The sequence below is a fragment of the Scyliorhinus canicula genome, chromosome 3 (genome assembly GCF_902713615.1).
Source record: "Scyliorhinus canicula chromosome 3, sScyCan1.1, whole genome shotgun sequence".
NCBI lineage: Eukaryota > Metazoa > Chordata > Chondrichthyes > Carcharhiniformes > Scyliorhinidae > Scyliorhinus > Scyliorhinus canicula.
In genome coordinates, this window is record NC_052148.1 from 232,335,162 (window position 1) to 232,361,510 (window position 26,349).

Sequence of the window (26,349 nt, forward strand, 5' to 3'; positions counted from 1 at the left end):
ACGGCCTGAGACCCGGCCTGAGACCCGGCCTGATACCCGGCCTGAGACCCTGTGACCCGGCCTGTGACCCGGCCTGAGACCCGGCCTGAGACTGGCCTGAGTCCGGCCTGAGACCGGCCTGAGACCCGGCCTGAGACCCTGTGACCCGGCCTGTGACCCGGCCTGAGACCCGGCCTGACACCCTGTGACCCGGCCTGTGACCCGGCCTGAGACCCAGCTTGAGACCCGGCCTGTGACCCGGCCTGAGACCCGGCCTGAGACCCAGCCTGAGACCCGGCCTGTGACCTGGCCTGAGACCGGCCTGTGACCCGGCCTGAGACCCGGCCTGAGACCCGGCCTGTGACCCGGCCTGAGACCCGGCCTGACACCCTGTGACCCGGCCTGTGACCCGGCCTGAGACCCAGCCTGAGACCCGGCCTGTGACCGGCCTGTGACCCGGCCTGAGACCCTGTCACCGGCCTGAGACCGGCCTGTGACCCTGTGACCCGGCCTGAGACCCGGCCTTAGACCCGGCCTGAGACCCGGCCTGAGACCCTGAGACCCGGCCTGAGACCTGGCCTGAGACCCGGCCTGAGACCCTGTGACCCGGCCTGAGACCCGGTCTGAGACCCGGCCTGAGACCGGCCTGAGACCCGGCCTGTGACCCGGCCTGAGACCCGGCCTGAGACCCGGTCTGAGACCCGGCCTGAGACCGGCCTGAGACCCGGCCTGTGACCCGGCCTGAGACACGGCCTGAGACCCGGCCTGAGACCCGGCCTGATACCCGGCCTGAGACCCTGTGACCCGGCCTGTGACCCGGCCTGAGACCCGGCCTGAGACTGGCCTGAGTCCGGCCTGAGACCGGCCTGAGACCCGGCCTGAGACCCTGTGACCCGGCCTGTGACCCGGCCTGAGACCCGGCCTGACACCCTGTGACCCGGCCTGTGACCCGGCCTGAGACCCAGCTTGAGACCCGGCCTGTGACCCGGCCTGAGACCCGGCCTGAGACCCAGCCTGAGACCCGGCCTGTGACCTGGCCTGAGACCGGCCTGTGACCCGGCCTGAGACCCGGCCTGAGACCCGGCCTGTGACCCGGCCTGAGACCCGGCCTGACACCCTGTGACCCGGCCTGTGACCCGGCCTGAGACCCAGCCTGAGACCCGGCCTGTGACCGGCCTGTGACCCGGCCTGAGACCCTGTCACCGGCCTGAGACCGGCCTGTGACCCTGTGACCCGGCCTGAGACCCGGCCTTAGACCCGGCCTGAGACCCGGCCTGAGACCCTGTGACCGGCCCGAGACTGGCCTGAGACCCGGCCTGAGACCCGGCCTGAGACCCTGTGACCCGGCCTGAGACCCGGCCTTTGACCCAGCCTGAGACCCGGCCTGAGACCCGGCCTGTGACCCGGCCTGAGACCCTGTGACCCGGCCTGAGACCCGGCCTTTGACCCAGCCTGAGACCCTGTGACCCGGCCTGAGACCCCCCCCAGGTGCCATTATGACTGGTCCACACTTGTAGAAACCAGTACTAAACGGCACCCTGGCGAAGCCTCCCAGGGACGGCTGTTAGGTCCTAGGCGCCGGGAGAATCCAGTGAACGCATCTTGAGATGAGCCTAGTGGATCATTTAAATACGCAGGTCTCGATCACACCCAGTGAGGGTGAGATCCAGATTGCACCGTCTCGTAAGATTTCATTACATTTCTTGAGGCATTTCAAGTGTTGCAAATCCTGTTAGATTCATCGGCCTCGTCCCAACACCAAGTCGGGTGCGGCGAGGCCATTAAATCGCCCCCACATTATGGTGGATCTATAGTCACATGATGGCCAGACCAGGTTAGGTTGGCGGACTGCCTTCCCAAGTGGACCTTCAGCGAACCAGGTGGATTTTTATGACAATCGATGATTGTTTCATGGTGTCCATTACTGAAATTAGCTATCAATTCCAAATTTTATTAATTTAATTTAAACCCCACCAGCTGTTATGGTGGGATTCGAACACTGTCCACAGACCATTAGCCTGTGTCTCTGGATTACTAATTCAATTCCTCTGTGCCACCATCGCCCCATCTAGCTGCCCTTAACTAATGTACAATCATTATTCAAATCGTACGAATCACTGAGTTTTGAATAAAAGGTGATTGCCGTTAAACATAAAGCAATTAACATTCTTGGTCTGAATTTCCTCAGGGCTAAAAATCATTTCTTGCCATAAATTAGTAATTGGCTTCCTTAGTCGACACAGCTAGGACTGGTGACTCCACTGAGCCCCTGGTGACAGAACCTTTAACCTGTGTGCCTTTTCCCAGTGGTCATTCTTTGATTATTCAGGGTGAAATGTTATCGCAGTACAAGCTACTACTTCACAGTGAGTATTTGATGAACAGTGGAAAGTTGAGATGCTCCAGATAGCCTGTTTAACAGAAGCCCAGCCTAGACTATGGTTGAATGCACTCAGTGTTACATGCACATTACTTGTGTTAATTGCAGGCTGCATGACGCCTGCTCCCTTTTACATCACAGGTCACCAGTCTCTCCTTGACAGCAACCTTTAAAATTCTTCCTATTGACACAATTCACGGTAATGCTGTTTGCCTGCTGTTCCTCACACAGTTGGACTGTTTAAAAGGGCTGTGATGTTTACCCTTAAGACCTGATAGCTGACCTGGATTAGCTACCGTTGCCTTCCAGTATCAAGCAGTTTCATATTTCAGTTCCTAGTTCATATTTTTCATTGTAAATATTTAACATTTGAAGATTGATTAAATTGGAAAGAGTGATGTCAAAAGCAGAAAAAACACATTCAGTGATACCGAGTAAAATGTGCATTCTTCATACCAGGATGTGAAAAATGTATGGGTTGAATCGCTTAAAAGGGTATTGTCACATTCAGGCAAATGAAAAGCATAGAAAGACCAATGTCATCTCAGAATCATAGAATCCCTACAGTGCAGAAAGAGGCCATTTGGCCCATTGAGTCCACACTGACCCTTAGAATGAGCACCCGACCTAGGCCCACACTCCCACCCTATCCACGTAACCCAGTAACCCCGCCTAGCCTTTTGGACACTAGGGGACAATTTATCATGGCCAATCCACCTAAGCTGCACATTTTGGGCTGTGGGAGGAAGCCGGAGCACACGGAGGAAACACATGCAGACACGGGGAGAAAGTGCAAACTCCACACAGACAGTCATGCGAAGCCAGAATTGAATGCAGATCCCTGGCGCTGTAAGGCAGTAGAGCTAACCACTGTGCCATCTTCTTCCTAATTACATCATACTAAAACGACGATATGAAATTCTCTATCACACAGTAACATTTGTTGATGTGAATGAGATCAATGTATTTTTTACAAATCAGTATTAACGAGGCTGTTTACCTGCCTGTCAGGATGACATTGCCCTTTTAAAGGTCTAAGCTAGCCATTGTGCACAGATGTTAATTTTGCTATTTTAATAAGTTTTGGTTTCTAAAATCTTAAAATTAAGAATGCTAAATTAGAACCCTGCATAAAAAGTTTTAATGGAAGACAATGAAGTTAAGTAATCATTTTTCCTTGGCTGAATGCTGCTAAGTTACGTTTGTGAACAAGCAGTCAATAGACAGTGGGCAAAACCATTCATCTGGGAGACAAAGTATTGCCGCTGGGCTGAGTTGTGTGCATTTTGCTTTCCCATTGGGGGCGCTATCTGTGGAGCAATTCAGGACATGCGAATGGGCCAGCACTCTGCCCATGTGAGTGCAGAGCAATTCTCATTCCCGCTGATGTCAATTTTGTTGGGGCTGGAGAGCTTGATAAGCTGGAGCTGATTTTAATCATTCAAATTCCCACACACTCAGACCATGCCGACCCGTCTGGGGTACCTCGCCCCCAGCCACAGCCCCAGCCTGGAGGACCAGTCCAGGAAGACACTGACCTCTCGGCACTGCATTCATCTGCACCCTCCACCATCGCAGAAACTATCACCTCGGTGGGGCATTTTAGTGAGGAGGCTCCTGGGTCATCTTCTGGTACACACATCATACATGCTCCAGTACATCAGGTGGAGGTAGGGACTCCAGAGGGAGCAGACAGTTGTAGGGCTGCCCAATCCCAGGAAACAGCTGTAGTCCAAACAGGTGTTGCGCTTCAGGAAAGTACGATTCCAGCACTGGTGGAGATGCAGAGCCAAGATCTACAGGAGGGGGTGTTAGCAACTTTACCGTGCCTGCAGGTGCAGCTGGGGGTGTCCAATCACCTTTAAGTGCAGGAGATCGTGCCAACAATGCATGGTACTCAGGCCAACACTGAACGGGTGGTGTCTGCAGTGGAAGCCTTGGGTCAATAAATCACAGCCACGGGCTGTCATTAGCACAGACATGTGCACATTCAAGGCTTGGGACACACTATGCAGTCGATGGTTGAGGCTCAGACAGGGGAGCTCAGTCACAGGCAGCCATGTATCTGGCCAACATGGACATTGCTGCGGTGTTCCAGAGCTTGGTCCAGTCACAAAGGGTCATGGCTGACGGCATTGAGAGCATTAGCTGGACACTGACTGACCTGGACCAGTCACAGAGGGACATGACTGAAGCATTGAGGGGGATGACTCACTCACTGTGGGACGAGGTCTACTCTCAGTGCTCCATGATTGAGGGCATTGAGATCCTGGTTGAGACGAGGGTGGGCCTCCAGGACTGACAGCGGAAGTTGACAGTGGAAACTTTGAAGCTCACTCTCGCCTCACGTCCATCCCATGGAGTAGTCCGGGGGCCATCGAGTACCCTGAGGGAGGAGGAGGAGGCGATGGGCCTATGCCGGTGCCTCCAGTAGGGGAGGTGCTGGAACACCTCGGCACGTCTCAATCCCTCCCATTAGACACTGCCACACTGGCGTATCAGATGGGTAGCGGGCAGAACAGGGTGGCACCTCATCATATGTGGCACCCAAAAATTATTTGCACTGGCCTCCAGACCCAATGTCTGGTTTTGCATGCTGCCACTGGCATGGGTCGCAAATCTCGTTATTTCCACCAGCGAGAGACCGGAGCATGGTGCCCAAATTGGCGGCGGGCACGGACAGGGCATTCGATTCTCCACCCGATCGTGGTTCGCGTTTGCGATGTCGCTAGGCGGATAATTTAGCCCAGGGCAAATTCGGCATTGGAAATTGGGTGTGGAGGTCAGTGCACATGATTTACAAGCTCTGATTTATGATCATCAAAGTTAAATGACAGGAAAATCAAAGGCGCCATGCAATAGGCATGTTGATCTGTTCACGTGACTCTCAGATCTCCACCTTCGGATTTTGGGTTAGGTGTTTAGTGGTTGTGCTCTCATTGTGTGTGACACACTGCAAGTCCTATGTGAGTCAGGACCTCCAATACGGAATTGCTGGATGACCAAAAATGCTTTTTTAAATAAAAGGACCCTCTCCCTCTCCCACTGACCCTCCCCTCCTCTGATCCTCTCCCCTTCCCCCTCTGATCCTCTCCCCTTCCCCCACTCTGATCCTCTCCCCTTCCCCCTCTGATCCTCTCCCCTCCCCTCCTCTGATCCTCTCCCCTTCCCCCTCTGATCCTCTCCCCTTCCCCCGCTCTGATCCTCTCCCCTTCCCTGTCTCTGATCCTCTCCCCTTCCCCGTCTCTGATCCTCTCCCCTTCCCCCTCTGATCCTCTCCCCCTTCCCCCGCTCTGATCCTCTCCCCTTCCCCCTCTCTGATCCTCTCCCCTTCCCCCTCTCTGATCCTCTCCCCTTCCCCGTCTCTGATCCTCTCCCCTTCCCTGTCTCTGATCCTCTCCCCTTCCCCGACTCTGACCCTCTCCCCTTCCCCGTCTCTGATCCTCTCCCCTTCCCCGTCTCTGATCCTCTCCACTTCCCCGTCTCTGATCCTCTCCCCTTCCCTTCCCAATGCAAGTATCTCCCTCCTTACGGAAGGAGGCCCACTCTACACAGGACCCCGTCTCCAGTCTCACCACCACCCTGGACAGTTGTTGCAGGATTTCCCTACTTTTTAGTCTATTTCCCTTACAAAGGCCAATGTTCCATTTGTCTTCCAAATTCCAGAGCCCCGTTATGTCACATTCCACACCGGACAACTTATTGACTGTTTGAGGGAACTCTTGATCTTTAGTTGCTGGAAGAACAGTTAGGGCGGCACGGTAACATAATGGTTAGCACAATTGCTTCACAGCTCCAGGTTCCCATGTTTGATTCCTGGCTTGGGTCACTGTCTGTGCGGAGTCTGCACGTTCTCCCCATGTGTGCGTGGGTTTCCTCCGGGTGCTCCGGTTTCCTCCCACAGTCCAAAGATGTGCAGGTTAGGCGGATTGGCCATGATAAATTGCCCAGTGTCCAAAATTGCCCTTAGTGTTGGGTGGGGTTACTGGGTTATGGGGATAGGGTGGAGATGTGGGGTTGGGTAAGGTGCTCTTTCCAAGAGTCAGTGCAGACTCGATGGGCTGAATGGCCTCTTTCTGCATTGTAAATTCTATGAAATCTAAGGGTTCTCCAAGTCTCTTGCTGTAACTGCAGTGGAGGATTGGCAGGAAGCCTGGAGGAATAGTGTTTCTATCAATAATCCCCAAAAGATAAGGAGAGAACCCCTGCAGAGATTCCAGTCCCTTAGTGGCAAGTTTTCTGGCGGTGGAGGCAGCTCGTGATTGGCTGCCAGTCAGATCTTCAATTCAATGGCCATTTGCGTTGCTTGCCTGCCATGCCACTGGGGACCCACCATGGGGGGTTGCATTCTGCGGAAGTTTCTGCCAGTGGGAAGGGTGGAAAATTCCGGATTCTCCACTCCTCCATGATTCTCTCACCCTCTAAGCTGGGATTCATGCGGGCGTGGATTTGTACCAGTATTTGCCAGCGTGGCGTTGTGAGCCAAGGGGTTAAGTATTCAAGGTAGGTGCCCCCAACATCCATCGGAGGCCCCCCTCCCCCCCCATAATGCAAATCCTGCCCACCTCAACCCCACAATGGGGTGGTGCTGTTCCCATACATTTGCTGGTCGTTGTCCTTCTAGGTGGTAGAGGTTGCGGGTTTAGAAGGGTCACAGGTCTAATAGTCTGGTGCGATGTCAGTGGAACCCTCCCAGGATTTATGGCAGGAAATCTATAAAATCCACATTAATTTCAGGACTGAATTCCTTCCTCCAGCATTTCTGACTTTCTCAACATTTCCAAAGCTTTTGAGCTCTGTCTGTCTGAGAACCTATTTGCTGGTACATGGGTCTTTGCTCATCCCTCGTCTGCGCCCACAGGAATTTAGAGAACTTGGTTCTTGGCCTCTACCCTGTCCGTACATTATGAGGAAGAGCCGCTAATCACATTTGTTACCAAGGCCCCTTCCTTTGAAAGTAGCCTTACCATAAACTCCGCGGTGTAAGTATTTGTTGGAATATCCCAGCTCCTCCTTCCACCTGGCCTTCACCTCTTCTATTGGGGCCTGCTCCTCCCCAAAGTCCGTCCATATATCCTGGACGTGCTGTCTTCCTCTGACCCTGCGCAGGAAAGAACCGTCTCCAATAAAGAAGACGGTGGCATCACTGGGATTGTCGGGAATGTCCTACGAACAAAATCCCGTACCCAGAAGTACCTCAAAATATCTTCCCCCACCAGTCCTACATTCTCCTTCAGCTCCCCCAAGGTGGTGAACTGCCCTTCCAGAAACACCCCAACACCTTTTCTGCATTGGCCGCCCAATAATAAAACAACAGATTCGGCAGCGTCCTATTCCCCACTAGCCTTTCCCTCTCTAAGAAACCCCTCTGAATTCGAGGAGTATGACTCTTCGCTGAGCTCTGCTAGTTCCGATGACCTTGCTTCATGAACTCAGGGCATTCTTCGCGAATGTGGGTTTTGCACGCCCTCTTCTGTCGCCGAGTATTTTCTCTGCTGGCTCAGGGTAGAGTCTTCACTGGGGTTGGTGGCTTCACTGGAGTTGGGGTCTTCACTGGGGTTGGGGTCTTCGCTCGGAGTTGAGTCTTCACCGGGCTTGGAGTCTTCACTCAGTGTGGAATCTTTGCTCGATGGGGCCCACAGAAAAAATGGAATTGATGATTCCATATATGGAAGACACAGGAGCCCTCTGGGAGTCCATTCTCAGGTGTAGGGAGTGCATATAGCCCGTTCCAAATATGGGGCGGGATTCTCCGACACCCCGCTGGGCCGGAGAATCACCGGAAGGGCAGCGTGAATCCCTCCCAAGGAAAATGCCGGCACCGGATTTTCAGCGGCAGCGGAAATCGCGCTGCGCCATTTGGGACTGTTGACAGCGCCCCCCCCCCCCCCCCCCCCCCACCCCCGGCGATTCTCCGGCGCACGATGGGCCGAGTGGCCGCCCGTTTTCGGCGGGTCCCGCTGGTGTATGTTACACCAGGTCCGTACCAGCAGGACCTAGCCCTGCGAGCGGCCTACGGAGTCCTCGGAGGGGCACGGGGGATCTGGCCCCGGTTGGGGGGGGGGGGGAGAGGGGGGGGGGGGGCACGGTGGCCTGGCCCGCAATCGGGACCCACCAATCCGCGGGTGGGTGCCTGTGCCATGGGGGCACTCTTTCCCTCAGCGCTGGCCGGTGTAACGGTCCGCCATGCAGCCCTCTGGTGACTAATATACAACATTTCACTTGGAATATCCAAAATTGCAAAATTGCGTCTCCTTTCATGGCCAGAATCAGGAACTCCTGGCTTATGGACTCCTTATCTTGAACCCGGCATTTTCCTTGGAAGGGGCGCTCGAGGTTTCCTCTCTTACAAGACTCTTTGGAAAATCTCAGAAACAGCTATCCAATGCATCTACCATGGTTTCCAGGGGGTTCTGTGGTTCAGCTATCAGTTACTTCAGTGTCAATCCATGGAGAACATCACCATTAAACCTGAACCTGGCCTTATCCACCACCCTCACATGTAGAAGATATTTCTTCCAGCAGGAGTCATTGGTAGCAATTAGCTTCAAGAATACTGATTTTCCCCTCCCCACCTGGGGGAAACTGAAGTCAATTCTACTACATTATAATGATGGGAGAGGTGGTTTAGGACAAGAATTTCATAACTTATGGCCGAGACAGCTGAAGAAACACTTCCATTGGTGATTTGAAGGAAAAGCAGGGAGTCACAGTCGGCCAGAATTAGAGGATAACATACCTCTGGGACGGCGGTAGCAAATGTCCCAGTCATAGATTTGGATATCCTGCACAGAATCCAGTGTGTGAGTTCCACCTTTGGGAAGCTGCTCACATGGGTCTTCACTAAACAAGACACAAAGGTCGCAATCTACAAGGGAGCCACCCGCCTGACTCTCCTGCATGATGGCAAAATCTGGGTAACACATCACTGACACCTGAGGAAGCCCAAGAGATACCATCAGCGCTGCCCACAGATGATCTGATGCATCATCTGGATGGATTACATGAGCATCCTCCAAGCATCCAAAGCAGAGGGGCAACCATTCTCACCTGGCAACTGCTGTGGTCAGACCACTGCATCTGAATGCCGAACACTCCCTTTCTGAAGTGTGCCCTCTACTCTCTGCTCACAACTGGTCAGAGGTCACAGCGTGGCCAGCCGAAACGTTTTAAAGATACCCTGAAAGCCTACACGAAGAAGACTGGTTTTTACCTCAACAATTGGGAAGAGAGTGCACTCGGCCACCCATGATCGTAGGCTTCCACAATGTGTAGCTGGCTTTGAAGCAGAGCAGATGACAAATGCTGAAACCTGTAAGAATGCGTGAAACCCATCATTGACCATGGACTGACCAACTGACTGACAAATGACTGACTGCCGATGCACAATGTGGATTATTTTCCCTCTTTTAATGCTGTTTCTCCCTTGGTCTTTTACTTTCCTTTTTTTCATCTCCTTTACCTTGCACTGAAGTCTCCCCTATATAAACTCTCTCTCCTTCTCTCCCCCTTTCTTTTTCTCTCTCCATCTCTCTACGCTCGGACTCTGTGGTAAGTGTGCTCCTCACTCTGAGAGACTGTTATTCGTATTAGCGCTGCAGGAGGATACAGAGGTAGGGTGGGGACGAGGCCATGACAGGATTTGAGCACAGGATAAGAATTTTTAATTTGAAGCTATGTGGGACCAAGTGTCGCTGTAGGTTGACAGGAGTGTGGAAACCTGCTACAAATTGTTTAAAGAAGATTGACATCGAAATGAATCTGTGACATGCATCAAATCCTAGAATCTAGTCGCCCAAGAACATAGAATGGAGGATATCAGGGTGAATTTGCACCGCCCCCTCAGTGACCTCTGTTTTTTGGAATAACCAGAGGAAATGAAAGGCAGACTCGAGTACGGCTCTCAACTTACGCTCACTCTGTCAAAACTGGAGTCTCTGTAGGATGAAGCCATCAGTCGGAACCTTGAGGGGTGAGTTTTCTTTAAACAGATGGATGACCCTAAGTAAATACTTTGCACCACAGCATTCAAGCCAGAGTTAAATCACTCTGGAAGGAAACCAGCAACATAAAATGAGGCCATGGAGATAACAATTCCGAGATTTACATAGCAGGAGAACAGTTATGGATTTACTTTTTGACAAGTATCAGAAGGTCAGCTGATAAGATTTATGTAGCATTTAATAGGAGACTGAAATATGAGGTGAACGTATGGAAAGGTATGCAGGGGAGGACAAACTGACTGAACTGCTATTTGCTCCCTGTAAAAGAGGGCAGAGATTAGACAAGGCAACTGAGCCACGACTCTGGTGATTTTGAGTTTGATACTGAAAGTCAACGGGGTTTTAAAATACAATCACCGGAGGGCTGTCAGCGCTGGTTTGATTGCATTGGCAAATAAAATCCATTTGAATCCAGGTGATGCTCCTAAAGTCTCGAGTACTTCCAGGTCTCAATCTTTGGTAATCATTATTTTCTGCTGTTACATTTCATCAGCCATGTTGATCTGCAACGCTGGCATAAATATACTGAAGAAAAATATCTCCAATTGGAAGAGAAACAGCATGCACATGAAGGATAGAAAATAAAGTTTGGCCCTGTGCAATGTGTTCAAACTAATACAATTGGGACAGTTTGGTTCAAGGTCAGAAAAGTGGAATTATATTGCATGCAAATGAAGCTAATCTGCATAATTTACAGGTTAGTGTTGGGAGTACTGTTTATATTACATGGGCTGAATTTTGTGGGAGTTGCAGGAGTGCAATAGGAAGCGTAGGTGAGGGGGTTAGGAGATGGTGAGGAGGGGCTGGAAAACAGAAGGGGAGGTGGAGTAGCTGTTGCCTTCCTGCTGCTTTGACATCAGTCAGTGATGGGGAAGATCGAGATCAGCCCACTTGCCCAGAGGTGAATTGTGCCACTCAAGTGGCCAATTAAGGGCCTCTTCCCACCACCACTGGCATTTAACCAGCAATGGATGGGCCCTCCACCATGTATGGAGATTGCCTGATGAACCCTTCTGACTTTCTGGGTGTTTGGTTGGAGGCCTTCCTAACTGGACACTGTGTGGCCCATGGAGGGGTTCACCAACCTTAATGGCTGCCTTCACCCGCTCTCATCAACCCGCCCTCATCCCTCACAGGACTGGCTCTGGTGACCCCAGACTCCACTTACCTTGCGGTGGGGGTGGCGTCCATTGTTGCATGACACAGCTGGACTCCACCCAGCTGTGGTAACTGATCCTGGTGTGCTGCTGGATCTGGATTGCTCCCAGACTTCTGATTGGCCGGCAGCTCTTGGAGGTGGATTCTTGTCCCTTAAAGCAGGGGTAGGGTACACTCGGCTAGGGCATCGGGTCCAGTCCAATGCGCAAAAAATCTGGAAGCATAGTTTTTTTGCCATTAAGCTGGTGGGGTGATGCCTGATAGAGCCGGCAGTGCCACCTCCACAGAGATCGGAGCGCCATTTTTAAATCCCCCCTCATGCCGTAGAGTAATCACCCACCTCACACATAAGAGGAACTCCCCCACCCCCCACCATGGAGCTCCACAGAGGGCCTGCCCATGGTACCCTGGCAATGCTGGGGGGCAATGCTAGGACACAGCCTGCGCATGTCCCTCTCCCCACAGAGGCTATGTGTCTTGGCTGCCTCATGTTGCTAAGGAGCAGTTGTAAATCTTGCCAAGGTGTCATCACGTCAGCGAGGGGGGAGTTCTAAATGTGGGGATGTGGCGGGGGGGGGGGGGGGGGGGGGGGGGGGGGGGAAGTGTGGCTGAAAGAAAAACTATTGGAGTGGCAGGAAATCTGGCATATACCAGGAGCATATTCCCATTGCTCACGCTGGTAATGATCAGAGAGTGCACAGCCCTCAATTTTCCACAGATGTGAGCCCTTATTATGGGTCTGAAATTAATCCTGAAGATTTGATTTTCACACCTAAACATGTCATCTGCTCTGAAAGGACAATTTTACAGAGGTACATTTGATAGCTTAGTGTCCCTTGAATTTGTGGCTCTTTGGCTATGGGTGTGACGGGTTACTTTGCAGGATCTTGCATTTACTTTTGCTGCATTCATTTGCATGGTATTTTTTTAAGCATCTAATTTCTACATTTTATTTGCATTCAAAGGAGTTTTGTTCTCAATTCAAATATCCTCTGTCGGGAGCATGGGCTATAATTCCAGCAGCTTTCACAAAGCTTATAGTTAAAGATGGGCTGCATAAGAATGATCAGGTGGCGATCTGTCAACACCTGTGGTAAGGTTGTATAGATCCACTGTTATCTAAGTATGACGGTTCACAGACGTTGCCACAGCTACTTGGATATGTCGAGGAGATATTCCTTTGATAGCAACACTTCACTAGGGAGGACTTTCTGCAGGCTGGGAATGGTGTTCCTGATGTATCATCTTCCTGTTCAAATAGAAAAGTAATCTTCAGTTGCTGAGAATTGAAGGATCCCATGCACGATATCTGACATGTGCACAAACTGCATACCAACCCAGGTGTCAGTCAGTGACCACACATAATGGCACCAGGTTTTTTACACTGACATAAAGACTGATGCGCTGGGAAGGTATAAGATTGACAAGGCTTTTAATTGTACCTTGTATTTGGAGATGTGCCTACTGAAGTACAGACACTGATGAGATGCAACAAAAGTTTTGTGGGAGGGTTTTGCAAGGGTAGGCTGTAAAATGTGGAACCGTTTGACATCCAAAACCTTGTGGTTTAAGATACATACATAAAGCAAGTTCAATTATCGTATCATTATACCTTGTCAAACTCTTTGAGGTTGGTCTGTCTTGTTCTGCATCTATTGAATTTACATAGAATTCGTGCAGCGTAGAAGGAGGCCATTTGGCCCATCAGGTCTGCACTAACCCTCCAAAAGAGCAGCCCACTCAGGCATACTCCTGGCCCTAGCTCTGTAACCTTGCCTAACCTGCACATCTTTGGACACTAAGGAACAATTTTTCACGGCCAATCCACCTATCCTGCACATCTTTGGACTGTGGGAGGAAACCGGAGCATCCGGAGGAGGCCCACGCTCACACGGGGAAAAAGTGCATACTGCACACAGGCAGTCACCCGAGGCGGAATTGAACCCGCTTCTCTGGCGCTGTGAGGCAGCAATGCTAACCATTATACCAGCATGCCCGTTCCTGCGGGCAGGATGCCTCGGGTTGAATTGGGCCGCTGCCTATTACCTCTTGGAAGGGGGCTGTGAAGCACCAAGCAATGCAGCCATTTTTTCAGCCACCTCATGAAGCTGCCAGCTCCATTTTGCAGCCAGCAGCATATTACTGTTCCTTTTGTTCGAGTTTAGCTGGTAATTCTTATCCTCCTCTTCTCACCAAATCCTCAGCAAAGACCCACAGATACTTAAAATGAAATAGTCTCTGCAATAGCATGATTCATTGATCACTGCTGGAGGTGCATGCGTGTGGACATGACAATTGCATTTGTTTGTGATGCCCATCGCAGTTAAATAGCTTGCTGTCATTCAAAATTTGATTATATATGTTGCTGCTCTTCAAACATAAATTCATGTAAAGTAAGTTGAGATATTTCAATGTGAAAGGCTCTTACCAATATCAGTATTTATTATTAATGTTCGTATTTAATCATTACTCCCCCGGTCACTGAGCTCCCGTGCAGTTCTGCTGTCACCGCTCTGCATCTGGTTTATACCTTTGTGAAGCAGCTTGGAGCATTTACCAAGTTAAAAGAGTTTGTAGAAAGGAAAATTGGTGTCACCAGATGATTGGTTTGAAACAGCTTGCTGGCCTCAATGCCCACTCCTCAGCAGAGATATGACCCCAGGTGGATCTAAAGCAAGGTGCAGATACATTGCTCTAAAATGTAAAGTCAGCCTGATGGATCGGGAGTAATACTAAATTCTTGTACTGAGTGCAAGCAGGGTGTAATCTGAGGTATGGTGCTAACTTTAGCCAACATGGCGATATCTCCATTAGGATATGTCCTTGCTGGTACTCTTTGAAAACATAGGAAATAAGACAAGGATTGCTCAGAAATGCTTGATGATTTATATGTCAACATCTTTGGAGAACTTTTCTCCATGGAAATTATGTCATGTACAAATACACATTTTCATCGTTTAGATTCACAGAAGGCTGCACAGAAATCCACATTTGTCGGTGGAATGCATCAAGAAGATAAACATCTGACCCGGGACTCTCCTTTCCGGGGACTAAGTCCCCACGACGGTGGGAAAACCAGCGCAAAGGCTCCGGCATCAACGGGCCCCCAAGGTGAGGAATTCTCACCTTTCTCGGGGGCTAGGTGGACGCTGGAGGGATTGGCGCCGCTCCAGCTGCTGCCGAAGGGACTGCGTGAGTTTGCGCATGCGCCAAAGGGCCGGCGTGATCCGGGGTCGGATCCCCCCTGCACCCCCCCCCCAAACCCCCCCCCCCCCCCCCCCCCCCCCCCCCCATGGACCACCCCAGCCGACTTACCTGCCAGGTCCCGTCGTGTGGGACCATGTGTAACCCACGCTGGCGGGACTGACCAAAAACGGACGGCCGCTCGACCCTTTGGGACCCGGAGAATTGCCGGGGGGGCACTGCAAACGGTCCCCGGCCGGCATGGTGTGAACCTCGCCCTGCCGGAAAAATGGCGGCGGAGAATATGGAAACCAGCATCGGGGCTGGATTCGCGCCGCCCCCCCCATGGATTCTCTGACCCAGCGAGGGGTGGAGAATCCCACCTCTGAAAAGGTCATGCTATCCCGCTCTGCCTGTTCCTCCCTTTATCAGACTCTTATTTCATACCACTCTGCTGGTCTTCAGGGAAGTGCACACAAACTATAACCAGATATTTTAATAAGAATGTGTAGTAGCTAATAAAGATTTTTTAAAAGGCTGAAAGAGTCTTTGGTTTTAATAAATGATCTGTAGTCAGAAAAAACGTGAGCTACAGAAAGAGCATGTTGACAAACAGTATGCAGCTGGCAATTTTGCAATTTGTTTATAAGTCCAATTGCAGGCAGAATGAATGTCTTACAAACAATGAGACAGGTTTTAATCGAAAGATCCGTTCTGACATGCAAATATCCAGATAGGGTGGAGGCATGCATTTAAGTAGGGTGCTCTTTCCAAGGGCTGGCGCAGACTTGATGAGCTGAATGGCCTCCTTCTGCACTGTAGATTCTATGCCATTCGCCACTGTTAATTGCCGGGATGCAAAGGAAGTTCCGACACGCACAAAGGCTCGGTACTTGGGTTTGAACCTCAAACTTCTGACAGGCAGAGATTTGCTTCCAGGTCCTGCCTGATGCCTCCCACACTGACACGTCGGAGACTTGGGCTTGATGCCCAGAAATGTACAGTTCCTATATGTGAGCATAAGAAATACAAACAGGAGCAGGCCATTCTGCCTTTCGAGCCCGCTCTGCCATTCAATGAGATAATGGCTGATCTTCTATTTCAACATTATAGTCCTGCACGAACCCTGTATTGTCCTTGATGTTTTTAACATGTAGAAATCTAATGCTCTCAGTCTTGAACACACTGAGTTACACCCTCTGAGCGAAGAAATCCCTCCTCATCTTTTTCCTAAATGGCCTGCTCCATATTCTGTTATTCTGTATCCCCCCCCCCCCCCCTCCCCCCCGCTAGCCAGGGGAGACAACCTCCCTGCATCTATTCTACCCTGTTGAGACATGTAAGAATTTTGTAAGTTTGAATGAGATCACCTCTCATTCTTCTGAACATGAAGGCTCAATCTATTTAATCTTTCCCCATGGGACTGTCCCTCCATCCCAGGAATTATTTTGGTGAACCTTTGTTGCACTCCTTCGTTGGCAAGTTTATCAATCCTTGCGTAAGGAGACCAGGACTGCACACAATACTCCCGTTTCTATATAATTGTAGTATGAAACCTTTATTCCTACACACAAATCCTCTTCTTGATTGCTTGCTATACCTGCGTGTTAGCTTTCAGTGACTCATGACCAAGGACATCCTTTGATGTTCAACACTTCACAGCCTCTCACCATTTAAAGAATACCCTGTATTTCTGTTTTTTCCACATAACAAAGTGGATAATCTCACATTTCTCCACATTGAATTCCATCTGTCAATATTTTGCCCATACATTTAGCCTATCCAAATCCCTTTGAAGCTTCTTTGCATCCTCCCCACAACTCTCACTTCCACCTAGTTTCGTGTCATCTCCAAGCTTTGAGATTTTACATTTAATCCCCACATCCTAATCACTGCTGCAGATTGTGAATAGCTGGGGCCCAGTTAACTACTGATCCGTGCAGGATCCTACTAGTCACAGCCTGCCTATCTAAAAATGACCCTTTAATTTCCTACTGGCTGTTTGTTCATTGACTAGTTCCCAATCCATGCTAGTGTGGTGCGGCACCGTGGTCAGGACTGTTGCCTCACACTGCCAGGGACCCGGGTTCAAATCCAGTCTTGGGTAACTGTATGTGTGGAGTTTTCAGTTTCTACCCGTGTCTGTGTTGGTTTCCTCCGGTGCTCCAGTTTCCTCCCACAGTCCCAAGATGTGCAGGTTAGGTGGATTGGCCATGCTAAATTGCCCCATATTGTCCATGAAAGTAAAGGTTATGGGAATAGGGCGGGGAGTGGGCCTAGGTAGGTGCTCTTTCAGAGGGTTGATGCAGATTCAATGGGCTGGATGGCCTCCTTCTACATTGTAGGGATTCTATAGCATGGTCTTTGGTCCCATATGCTCTAGTTTTGTTTACAACTTCTTGTGTGGGACCTCATCAAAAGCTTTCTGAACATCTAAATATACCACATTCATGGCGCTCTCATATCTATTCTGTGAGTTACATCCTCCTCCTCTAACTTACTCATGACTTTGAAATGTATCACATTTCCTTCATGCCGGGTTTAAATCCTGGAATTCCCTCCTTAACAACAATGTGGGCATATCTTCACTACACAGATTGCAACAGTTCAGCAAGGTGGCTCACCAGCCCCTTCTCCATGGTAATTAAAGATGGGTAAGAAATACTGGGCAGTATTCTCCGCTGCCTGACGCTGATATCGTAATCGCCGATTGGGCGGAGAATGGGTCCGACGCCCAAATCGAGGCCGGACTGTATCCTGCGCCGCCACACTCAGCCGGGATCCGTGCCGCTTGTCGGGGGGGGGGGGCTTCCGCGAGGGCTGGGGGGACAGGTGGGGAGTCGCCAGGGCTTGGCCTGTGGGGTCGCTGATGGCGGGTTGGGCCCACACATGGCTGGCGCCATGTTGTACACATGAACGCTGTAGGTTGTTGCCGTCCGCATACGCAGCCAGGGACCCGGCCATTCGCCGCCTGTTTTTGGCCCTGGAGCCGGGAGTTTTTCCCTGGAGCTGCTGCTCGCCCCTCACCAGTCCCGGAACCAGCGAGGGTTCAGCATCAATTTTGGCATCGTAAAACGCCTGCAAATTCTCCGTTTGAGCCGGCACTTAGCAGCTGAAATGGAGAATCCATCCCAGTCTTAGTCAGCGGTGCTCACATCCCATAAATAAATAAATAAAATTAAAAGTGCATATTGTCATAAGATTTAGAACCTTGCACATTTTAAATATGCTTTGGGTGTCAGGTAATTTTATAGAGTTGTGGTAAAAATTAAGTGCAACAAACTTATATTAGTGTATGCTTATCCAACATGTTTTGTATATCTCATTAAATTATGAGGTAGGTTCATTATGCCAAACCTCAATAAAAGCACACTCCAAAATATAAAAAGGCAAATATGTGGCTTCTGGGAATCCAAGGGTATAAATTAACTGCAATACTCTTGACCCTTATGTCTCCGCACTCAGGAGAATACACATGTGTTTTGGACGGATTTCATATTCCAGCTGTTCAGGTTGAATTTTAACCAAGGTCTCTCAGCTGAAAGTATCATATTGCAAGAATTGGTGCCAAAAATGAAGTCTATTGTGTTGAAGTAAATTTAAAGAGAAAAAATTCCAAGAAAATATAATACCTACATTCACAGACTAGGAGCAGGAACAATAGAGTGTAATTTGAAAAGAAGTTGCAGCACTGTCTAATCTCAGCTCATGTCTCTTTTCACCTTCTTCTTCTCCACCAAGGCTGCTATTGAAAAGTTTCGCAATCCAGATAATTCCTCCTTCCTGTGACAATTTGGAGAAGCCCGGAGCTAATAGATTTCAACAAGACAACAACAGAATGATCCTAGAGAGTTTTGCCATGATTTGAAACTACTGCGCTGTTTGAACAGTGGAAAGACATGGATCTGTCTCTCCTCCAAGGTAGATGAGGAGTGCCATGCGATTGGGCAGGAGGGTATGGAGTGGAGATCCTGCAGCTCTCCCACATCACACAATTAAATATGGGATGGGATTGTTTGTGGGCAGCCTTCCTGCCCGGAGACTAATTGAGGCATTTAACCAGTGGTCATCGAACTGGCATTCAACCAGTGGTGAGCAGGGAAGACTGCCCAGCAAACCCCCATGGGTTCCCCAATGGTCGGCCGGGGGCAGTGGGGGGAGGGGGGGTTTACCCAACTAGGGGCTTAAACAGATGGGAGGCCCAAAGCAGACCAGGGAAGTGGCTGATTGGAATATAATGGTTTTGGGTCTCCTGACAAAAAACATTGGAAAGCTTCCACCAGTTCTCTAATCAGCAGGTGAGATACCCATCACCCACATTAAATTCCACCATGGCGTGGAGAAAAATATAGGTTTTGGAGGAAAATGGATTTGACCAGTAAAATTAGGTGTCATGAATGCATTGTGCATTTTATAATGTTTAATTTCAAATTGCCTTTCTTTAAAGTTAATTCGCTCATGGGATGTGGGTATCGCTGGTTAGGCTAGCATTTATTGCCCATCCCTAATTGCCCTTGAGAAGGTGATGTTGAGGCACCTTCTATGTGGTGCAGATGTACCCAGTGTGCTGTTAGGAAGGGAATTCCAGGATTTTCAGCCAGCGGCAGTGAAGGAATGGTGATATATTTCCAAGTCAGGATGGTGTGTGGCCTGAAGGGGAACTTCCAGGTGATGTTCCCATTTGTTTGCTGTCTTGAATTCCAAATTGGGAGAGGTTGCAGGTTTGGAAGGTGCTGTCAAAGGAAGCTTGGCGTGTTGCTGCAATGCACTTTGTAGATGGCACACACCGCTGCCACTATGGATTGGTGATGAAAGAAGTGAATCTTTAATGATGGGGTGTCAATCAAGCAGGCTGCTATGTCCTGGATGGTGTTGAGCTTCTTGAGTGTTGTTGGAGCTGCACGCGTCCAGGCAAGTGGAGAGTATTCCATTACACTCCTGACTTGTGCCTTGTAGATGGTTGATAGACTTTGCAGAGTCAGGAGGTGTGTTACTCGTTGCAGAATTCCCAGTCTCCGAGCTTGTTGCCCAACATGGGTGCAGGCAATTGCCCCTTGTACCTGTGGAAATCCAGTGTTGGTGCTAATCCCACAGGTCTGGCTGCCTGGTTCTCAGAATCTGTGGCAAATCTCATTAATTCACTGCCACTTCAGAACAGGAATCGGTGACCTCCATGATGCATTTGTGAGTGACTGACCGAGAGATGTCTCGAGGGGGACCCTGGAACTATCCGGTTGCAGAGAAATCCACTGCTGTGGTGACTTTTAAAGCTATTAGCATTGGATTGCCTCCCAGCACAAGGGAAGGAAGATCACCCTGAACTAGCTGATATAGGTAATAGAATCCATTGACATGCTCAGTTGTCTTTGACACTGTCTCTCTGACATCTGCAGGTAGTTACTCCGCCTGAGGTATATTCAAGTATGCACCAAAGGACAGTGTGTCACTGCCACTGGTAGCCATCATGCTGACCTGTCTGGTGCCTCTTATTGATGTTCTAACCATTTGTACACCTGGCCCTGGGTCACCCGCTAACCTCCTGTTGTGTTAGATCTAGCAGAAGCACTGGGTTCACATGATACATCTTGTTTCTTTGAGGTGATCTGCAGACACAAGGCAGGAAAACATCTGGTTAACACAGTCTTTCAGACCTTCCCTCCTGAAAACCTTTGACCAATAGGGAGACCTATACTTTGCATCAGTTACACCTTGGTCTCCACCTACTGCATTCTGGACATCTCCATCCCCAATCTGTAGCTCAGAGACCTCTTTGTGTTGTTGCAGCGATGTCTCTGGACATTGGCAGGAGATGTGTTACTTACCATAGGATTCCTAACCTCTGAGCTGCTCTTGTAGCCATAGTATATTCTTGATTAATAAGGGGATTTCTTGATTAATAGAGGGATCAGGGGTTATGGGGAGAAGGCAGGAAAATGGGGATGAGGAACATATCAGCCATGATTGAATGACGGAGCAGACTCGATGGGTGAAATGGCCTAATTCTGCTCCTATATCTTGTAATAATAAAAATAATAATAATTGCTTATTGTCACAAGTAGGCTTCAATGAAGTTACTGTGAAAAGCCCCTAGTCGCCACATTCCGGCACCTGTTCGGGGAGGCCGGTACGGGAATTGAACTCGCGCTGCTGACATTGTTCTGTATTACAAGCCAGCTGTTTACCCCACTGCACTAAACCTGCCCCTATAAGGTCTTTATATGGCTGGTCCAGTTCAGTTTCTGGTCAACAGTGGCCCCCAGGATGTTAAGAAACATTTTGATTCCGAAGAGTATGAAAATTAAAATGGAAATTACTAGCACATGTATTAGATTGGCCCTCTTTAAACATAAATAGTTTAAACATATAATGACATCCATGTGCAATTTAACATATCTCCTTCAAAACAATGATGCACCAGATAATTGCATCCTGATTAAATCAATTACATTTCATCTTTCTTCCATAGAATGACAGAAAAGAAGCATTTCTCATTCTACATCCCCTACCTCTTGGTGTGGTTTTGAACTAGGATTTTCTCATGGAATACTTGTTATGCATCTGTATGTCGGTTGTTCCAGGTCACTTCCTTGAGTTCTCAAATGTGAGGAAGTTAAGGTGCAAAGTAATGTCAAGTATTCCATGTCAGTACAAAGTTTGTAAATTCCAAGCTTTGAGTCACAAGGTGATTGACAGACATTTCAAAGCAAATTTGCTATCAAAAACAAAGAACTAGATATCCTGCAGAGAAGAAAGGTTTTAAAAAAAAGTTATTTGCACATTATGTTTAAGATTGTGTGCATAGCTAGACAGCTTTAGAAATTAATCTGTCTTCATTCTGACTGAGGGCTTCAGGGAAACTAGTGTTCTCCTCAGACGTTCCACATCTACCTGAGCCACCTAATTTTTTTTTTGCTTACCCGTTCACAGGTGTGCGCGCCAGCATTTATTGCCCATCCTTATTTGCCTGTGAGAAGCTGGTAGTGAGCTGCTGATTGAAATACTGCAAACCATGTGGTGCAGGTACACTCACAGTGCTGTTCGGGAGGGGTTTCCAAGATTTTGATTGATCCAGTGACAGTGAAGGAACGCCGATTTATTTCCAAGTCAGAATGGTGTGTGGCTTGAAGGGGAAATTCCACGTGGTGCTGTTCCGATATATCTGCTGCCCTTGTCCTTCTAAGGAGTAGCAGTCATCGGTTTGGAAGGTCTTGCCGAAAGAGCCTTGGTGTGTTGCTACAGTGCACTTTGTAGATGGAACACGCTGCTGCCATCATGCGTCGGGTAGTGGAGCGAGCGAATGTTGATCTGATGGAGGTGTGTGAATTATTCTGATATTGGACCCATCTGTCTTGGTGTCTAGGCATTGGACTTGGTTAGAAACATAGAAAATAGGAGCAGGAGGGGACCATTTGTCCCTTCCTCCGCCATTCATTATGATAATGGTTGATCATCCACCTCAGTAACCTGTTCCCGCTTTCCTCTCATATCCAATGACCCCCTTCACTCCAAGAGCTATATCCAACTCCTTATTGTAAATATACAGTGTTTTAGCCCTCAACAACTTCATGTGGTAGCGAATTCCACAGGCTCCCCACTCTCTGGATGAAGAAATGTCTCCTCATCTCTGTCCTAAATGGTCTACCTTGTAAAATCAGACTGTGACCCCGGGTTCTGGACACACCCACCATCGGGAACATCCTACCCTGTCTGGTCCTGTTCATCTTTTGTAAGTTTTATGAGATCCCCCCTCAGTCTTCTGAACTCCAACGAATACAATCCTAACCGATTCAGTCTCTCCTCATATGTCAGCCCCACCATCCCAGGAATTAGTCTGGTAAAACTTCTCTGCCCTCACTCTATAGAAAGAACTTCCTTCCTCAGATGAAGAGACTGCACACTATATTCCAGGTGTGGCCTCACCAAGACAAAGGAAAACAACCAACTTCCTGTAAAACTGTCATCGAAAGAGAAGAGATGATTTCCCAATGATTTTTAAGAAGGACCGTATACTTTCTGTAGACAGTGTTAAGAGAGCTACACTTTCCACGATACAAAGTTGCTCCACTGTGGGCAATGGGAAGTATTGTTGAGATAAGACAGCACCGTAATGTTCTTGGCGGATGGCCTGATTTATATTACAAGATCACTTGTAGCTAAATCTATCAATGATTTATTAACATTAACTGTGGGTCAAATATATGTAAAACAACAGATGAATAACAGTATGAACATGCGCAAGCAACCTCACTCTTCCAGCTCCTTATTCAGTCAGTCTGAGGTCACCTGACTCTAACATTCACTTATATACTAATGAGACTCCCACTGGTCAGTTGGTGAATTACAACACAACCATGATATCACTACAAGCACCACTTCTGCAATGAGAGGAAATTCCTGTAAACAATTAACTGGGGAAAAGATTGCTGTTCAGGATGCTGCAGCTACAGAGGCTAAAGATTCTGCCCAGTGTCTTGCAAGCTGGGGCTGAAGCATGGGTACTAATTGACTTTCACCCTTAAATGAATACCAGTTCATTAGCAGTGTGATCCTCGATGGACTCTAATTTGGACTCAGCAAAGCATACGCTGTGATCTGGGGCGGTATTCTCCGACCCCATGCTGGTCCGCCGATTCTCCGGTCACTGGAGAATTGGCGCCATTGGCACTGGCGCGGTCGGCGCAGTGCTGGTCGGGGGCCGCACTACCCGCCACCCCCTCCCCCCCACCCCCCCCCCCCCCCCCCCCAGCGATTCTCCACGCGCGCTGGTCCGAGTGCCCGCCGAAGTAGGCCGAGTCCTGCCGGAGTCGTTCGTGTGTGGTCCTACCCAGCGGGACCTCGCTATTCATGTTGTGGTGGGTGACCTGTTGGGGGGAGGGGGGATCCGAGCCCGGCGGGGGGGGGGGGGGGGGGGGGGGGTGTGCCTCAACAGTGGCCTGGCCCATGATTGGGGCCTACCGATTGGCAGGCTTATCCTGGTGGTGCCTATGTTCCTCCGTGCCGGGCCCCTGTACCTCTCCGCTGTGTTGCGTCGGGGCTGGCGCAGAAAAGGCAACCCATGCGCATGCGGGAAGTGACGCCGGCCATAGCACGCGTGCGCGGGCCCGAGGCGTCCGTTCTGACACCGGTATCGGCAGCTGGAGCAGCGTGAGGCTCTCATTGCCATGCTGGCCCCCTGTGCAGCGCAGGATCGCTGCTCCAAGGGGCCTGTTTACCCCGGCATAAAATGCTCCGGCCTTTACGACGGTGTCAACACTGAGAATCCCACCCCTGAAGTTTGGATTAAGACTATCTACATCCGCTAGGAATTCTGGATAGTGAATGTTTTCTGGACTTTCCATTTCATGGAAAGGATGTGTTTCATAAATACTTGCTGGTCTGTGACTGGATTAAAATTGCTGTATTTGCAGAAACAATTGGGCCCAATGTAATGGTTCTGCAAACCACGGGCACAAATCACATAAAGGCTGTTAAATCTCACGAGTGACCAAATGTGGGATTTGAATCTGGTAATTTTAGAAAAATGCAGTATTCACAGGCAGCAGGCTTTCTAGTGAGACACTGTGGGCTGGATCCTCCTTCCCGTTATGTCCAGATTGTGATTCTCGATGGGACGGAGAATCGTGCATCGGAGGAAAATCGGGATTGATGCTCTGAACCCCCGCTAGCGCCGTTACATTGGGCTGTCAGACTAATTTGACCCCTCGGTATGACTATTGTGCCACCATCTAGCCTCAACATTACTTTTGAGGATTTCACTTTCAGATCGCCACACTGAGCTTGATTGAACCAACTATCATGTATAGTTCTTCATCATTTGCTGATATCTCTCCATGGTCATCTGTAAGGTTTGTTATGTCTCTTTCCAAGCAGTAACTTCTTGGGCGGGATTCTCCGACCCTCTGCCAGATCGGAGAATTGCCGGGGGCCGGCGTGAATCCCGCCCCAGCCGTCTCCCGAAGTCTCCGGCACCAGAGATTCGGCGGGGGTGGGAATCGAGCCGCGCTGGTAGGCGGAGCCCCCCCCCCGGCGATTCCCGGCCCACAATGGGCTGAAGTCCCGCTGCTGTCATGTCGGTCTCGCCGGCGGGAACCAAACCACCTACCTTACCGGTGAGAGCAGGCAGCGCGGGCAGGCTTCGGGGTCCTGGGGGGGCGCCGGGCGATCTGGCCCCAGGGGGTGCCCCCATGGTGGCCTGGCCCACGATCGGGGCCCACTGATCGGCGGGCGGGCCTGTGCCGTGGGGGCACCCTTTTCCTTCCACCCTTCGCCATAGTTTTCATGATGGCCGACGCGGAAGTGACCCCCTCCCCTGCGCATGCGCGGGGATGACATCAGCAGCCACTGACGCTCCGGCGCATGCGCCGACTTCCGCCGGCCGGCGAAGTCCCTTCGGCCCCGGCTGGCGTGGCGCCAAAGGCCTTTCCCGCCGGCCGGCGGGGCGCCAACCACACCGGCGCGGGCCTAGCCTCTCAAGGTTAGAGCTTGGCCCCTGAAGGTGCTTAGAAATCAGCAACTTTGGGGCAGCCCAACGCTGGAGTGGTTCACGCCACTCCATCCAGCCGGGACCCTCCGCCCCGCCGGGTAGGGGAGAATCCCGGCCCTTATCCTTCTTACTCTGCATAAGTTGCCCTCCACAGTATTTGCATTGTGGTTGCACCTCTCTTTTGGCTTGGACTGTCTCTCAGCATTATGTATCTCCTGGTCTGCCCTGTCGTACATATGCTCCAGCTGACCTTTCATAACTTCTGCATATCAAAATGTCTATCGCTTTCTTTAGCATCAGTTTCTCATCTTTCAGTGGACATCCTCTCTATGGAGGGGTTTTCCCACACCTAAGCCTATTGTATCTTTAGTCAGATCATCTTTTAGCCGTCCAAATTCACATGATTTTTCCAGCTGCTTACTGCTCTCACCTCCTATTCACTTATCTTCTTTTCACTCTGAATTCTAGTGTTAGATACATGTTATTCATATGTAACATTCAGTCAAGGTTCAACGTTTGCATTCAAGGTTTTCAAAATTTCAGTCATCTTTTTTCTCCATTCTTCAGTTAGATTGTGGTTGGTACATACTTTGTAGCAGCTCCTCCTCTGCAGTGTTAGGAGTGTGGCTACTCTTATTGGTTCAGGCTTGTTAATTAAGTCTGTTGCAATCTCGTAGATTTGTCACTGTAAGTGGAAATACTGACAGTTTTGCTATGCATCGCTTTTCAATTCAACTAGAAATGGGAATGGATAACTTACTATAGCCATTTTACTCACCCAGTAATTTATTGAAGCCTGGCCTGTGTTTCATTTGTCTTTTTCTGCAGCTCAGTGCTTTTCTTTTGTCCTATGTTTAGTAGTTTTCTTCAGATTTGAAGCTCTCTGAGCTGGGTCTTCTCCTTGCAGCCAATATTTCATTTGCAGCCTTAGTCTGTGTTTATTTTTTGTCTTTTGCAGCAGCTTTTTTGCACATTTACATTTTTCTGTGTTTCCGTGTTCTCCGTGTCTCCTCTGCATCATTCCCAATGTTCAAAATAATTACTTGGTTTTATGTATAAGGCCATCTGTACTTTTTTCGTGATTTCTCAGTGAGAGGCTTTATTGAACTGCATTAAAAAATCACCGCTCGCGGCCAGCTTGCCTCATAGCAGAGTCACATGAC